We start from the raw sequence: 4,599 nt of genomic DNA on the forward strand, positions 1-4,599 counted from the left end.
TTGTGTAGGCAACTAAAATAAGAAGGCTTTGCAGACTTTAAGTACAATCCATCAAGTAGCAGTTTCTTCAAAGCAACGATGCTTATTGGTCTCTTTCTTGAAGGCTGCAGTTGTATCTTTATTACCCTTCATTGTTATCAGTGTAGCAAAATGCCATAGCTACATTTGAGGCAAAAGAAATTCCCTTTGTGAGGGGCAACGATTTCCAGCAGATCCTGAACACCTTTGTGCTTGACTTCAAGGAAGTAAAGGTGGCCAGTGCTCTCTGACAAGTCTGTGTATTACGACATATTAGAAATATGGGCTGTTTGAGGTAATTCCTGCTCAAAAGTAATTCACACACAAAGAAAGAAAGGAAAAAAAAAAAATACCCACAAAACCCAGGAGCATGAATAACAGCCTGAAAAACTAATGGTTAGGAGCAAATTTGTCTTCAGGTCAGAACCATGCAACTCCAACAAATATTGCATACATGTATCATCCCAGAGCAGTACTGGCCAGCCTGCCTTTTATTCCTACCTGCTTTGCAGAGAGAGGCAGAACCTAGCTGAACAGCACGCAGCCCCTCATAAGTATAGGCAGATGAAGTTGATGAAGCTCTCTCACATGCATAAACATGCACACACCACCCAGAAACACTCTCTCCTACAGGAAACGGTCTTAGCAAAATGAAAGCATGTAAAGAAAATATTTTGTCTGAAATTGTCTATGTTTTTCCTCAAAATAAAAATGAAACATTTTCAGTGGGGAAAAAAAAAAATAAACAGCACATGTTTAAACAAGTGGTTTTTTCTTTTTTTTTTTTTTTCTTTAGCAAAGAGAAAAACAAAGAAGACCTTTTGGTGGGAAAAATCAATCCCTTCACTGATGGGCTGGCTGTCTCCCTGTCTGCACAGGCTGATGCTCCTTTGTTCCCAGCCCTGTTCCCCAGCCTTCCAGCTGAGCTGGTGCCTCAGAGGATGCCTCCTGGTTCCCCCCAGCCAAGGTCAGCCCAGGAAGGCAGCTCACTGCCCACCCTTGTCACCCCCATTGTGACTAGTGTCCAAAACCCCTCTTCCCACAGGACACAACACTGGCAGAAACACGACTTTCCTAAACACTCATATTCCCCTTTCCCTTCCCTCTCCACTAGAAAAATATCAAAGCGAGCATTTTGTCGTTATTTCAGGGCATTTTTTCCTCCCTATCGCAGCCCACTTTCAATGCAGCGCGGAAGCACTGCCAGGGTGGCAGGTGAGAGATGAATCTTCCTCACCAAATGACTTGCAATGGCAACTTTTGTTTTGGATACAAGCTTGAGGCATATGACAGCAGCAAGGCCAAAGGTAAAAAGGTATTTCGCATGGGCAAAGAGTGTGTAGCTCATCAAAAAGAGCTGTGGGGTAATAGGAGGAAGGACAAGGAGGAAGCTGCATGTAGGGCTAAGGCTTGCACTGTCCCTACTGCAGCTTGTGGCAGCTCCAAGCTGCCCATGTCCCTAGCACAGCCTCAGCAACACTGGACTCAACGCAGTCCCCTCAGGGCTACGCACTGATTTTCGACCCTGATCTCCTGTCCACCCTTCTGAGTCTGTCCCACACACACTGGCACGGGAGGCCATGGGGTTGGGGCCTGCTGCTGCAGCCATGGGCCACCCCACATGGTGCCCAGGGCCACCCTGCACAGCGCCCAGGCACAGACTCCAGCATGCCCATCAGCCATGGGCACTCACGCCCCCCCCAGACCTCCTCCCATGTAATTACACCACTTCTTTTCAAGCCTGAAATGAACTTTCTGCTAGCACAGCTGAATGGCTGAAAGCCCTCTCAGACACCTCAATGGAAATACCGGTCAGGAGAGCCAACTTCTCCAGAAGCATACCCAAAGCTACATTAAACAGCCCAGGAAAGGCACAGAGAGGTACTAAAATTAAAAGTAATTAAAAAAAAAAAACCACCAAAACATCCAGTCTCCCTCCATTGCTCTGCTTGCATGTACAAACAGGTTACAGACTAGAGGTGCAGCGCAACAGCTTGCCCGCTGTAACTGTACATGGTGTGTAACCCTTGCTTCACATCTCAAATCAAAAGCAGTTGCAGAAGTTAATAGAAATACCATCAGGGCCTTTCATAACTGCACAGATGAACAGTAGGATTTTGCATTTAAAAGAAAAGACAAAAAAGGAGGAATTCCTGCTAAGTGTTTCAGCCCAAGCGTTCAGGCAGCTTGGGAATCCCTCCTCAATTTGTGATACACACTTTGTCACTTACGTTCAAAGACCTACAAATAGTGAGAATAAAAAGAGCAGACTGAGAGCAACACCAGGCAAAATCATTCCCAACCTCTAAACCAAATACCATCTGTAAAATATCTTTATATATAAGTGAGAAGAAATAAAATAGCAATTTATTCATTGGTTATGAGGACGGGTTCTGTATCAACTACATATTCGGTCAATGCCAAGTCATCAAAAGCCATAAGCTCTGCCCTTCTTTCCTCAAAATCACGAGCAATCTTCAAAAATGACTGAAGATACTACAAATAAACTGGTTTTAATCACATTTCCAGATGAATAGATCACCCTGTTGCTTTAAAAAAACATTCAGCATCACTGGAAAGACAGCTGGTAAAGAGAAAAATTGAAACCAAAGTTTGTGTGGCAAGGAAAAAGAGGTAAAAAAAAAAAAAAGAAATCCCTAGATAATTACGGAGACCATTCTTTAGGCTTCATGACTAGCACTTATTTAGGTATGAGCCGCTGAGCCATCCCTTTAAAAAAAAGAAAAAAAGAAAAAAAAAAAAGAAAAAACCAAGAGTCTTTCACTGGAAAAAAAACAAGCAGCATTACATGTAACTGGTGCTACATGCCAGACTCACTGACATCAAAGTGTAGTTACATGAGGTAATGTTGGTGCAATACACTTAATCAACAATTAAATTACCCCTACAAGAAAAAAGGTGCGGATGAAGAAGACAAGGAACTTGAGGAGAAACCCAGCAAGACCACACCATCGATCAGAGGCAAGTAGGGGTTTCCAAAGCTCACACTTAGAAAGGAAATTCAAGGAACAGATGGAGAAGCAGCAATTATACTAAACACTCCCCATGGGGATCCATCAGGGCAGGGCCCAGCAGCCAGGGCCTCTCCCACCACCCCAGCCAGGACCAGGACACCAGGGGCAGCCACAGGCATCCCGCACTTCCCTGGGGAGCCATGGGCCTGTGGGTGGGCCCAGCTGAGTGGGTCCCATGGCCAGGCCAAGGCTATGGAGAGCTGGAGACCAGCCTGGCTGAGGCATTGCTGAAGCAGGGGTGGCCTCAGGAGGCTGAAATGGGGTCCTGGGCTGTGGGCAGGGTGGGAGGAGCCCATTGGGGCTGCTGGTAGCCTCAGAGCCTTGTCACCTGGCCTGTCCTGGCTGTGGCCAGCTGAAAGCAGCATGTCACCTCCTCTTGCAGAGCCAGTAGTTGCTTGTGATGCTGGGTATAATGGACTATTTACATTAAAATCTACCACAAAACAAAATTATTAGTAAAAAAATGGTAACATTAATCTCCAATATTGCCAGCTGATGGCACCTCACCAAAGACGACCTGAGATGTTAGTCAGGCAACAGATGTAAAGAGGTGACTCTTCTAAAGGGAGTTAAGAAAAATAACCCATTGTGACTGAGGACCAAATTCTCTACTCATCTCCCAATATGAAAGTTTCACTGGTTTTAGAGAAAGTTGCAGAGAAGCTCTTGAGAGCCAAACTCAGCCCCAAGAGTGGGACTTTTTTTTTTTTTTTGAGTCTTGTAAAATATTGTGCTTGTTTGTTTAAAGTATCACATTAAAGGTTGCAAATAAACCCAAAGTAAGATTAGCTGGAAATCAGATGTTGGACCTGTTACCATAAAGTGTTATTGAATATGACTAATATGCTTGTTTTACTAATAAAAACCTGTTTTAGGCATTTTAAAAAAATGGAAAAAAATGTACTAAGCAATTCTTAGACAAGAACCACAGAACCAGTTTTGGAGTGAGAAAGGGTAACAGGCTTCAGTGGAGAAAAAAACAAAACAAAAAAAAAAAACAACACCACAAAACCACCAAAAAAAACCCCACCTGCTTTCAGTCATATACCACTAGACACAGTTTCAGAAACTAGACAGTCAGAAAAAAAGCAATGGTTATCCTTGTCTGTCCAAATCCCATTTGTGAAATAACACATGCATGCACACACATAGAGTCTTGGGAGGTTGATGGAGGAAAGAGAAACATAGATAACTACTCTCCTGCAAAGCAAAGAAGAGAAAGGATGTCCTAGTCTGTGAATATCCAAAATCCTTTATTATGAGGAAGAAAATATAATGAAAGAAAGTATCCCTGCTCATAGTTGCAAGACACACAGTGTCCATCTTGACTGATGCTCTCCTAAGTCTGCCACATCACACGAGGACATACATTATCCATGCACATGTTCTACAGGGTTCAGCCAGGGAAACAAGAGAAAAAACAAAATGCCGCTTTGAGGAACACATACCTGCAGGCTTGCCAGTAGCAGGTGAGGCCCAGTACCAGGTCTGGCTGGCACCATTCCCAGTCACCAGTGTTTGAAGGTACTCAAATGCAGTTTTGTTG

The sequence above is a fragment of the Charadrius vociferus genome, unplaced genomic scaffold (assembly GCF_000708025.1).
Source record: "Charadrius vociferus isolate BGI_N301 unplaced genomic scaffold, ASM70802v2 scaffold217, whole genome shotgun sequence".
Lineage (NCBI taxonomy): Eukaryota > Metazoa > Chordata > Aves > Charadriiformes > Charadriidae > Charadrius > Charadrius vociferus.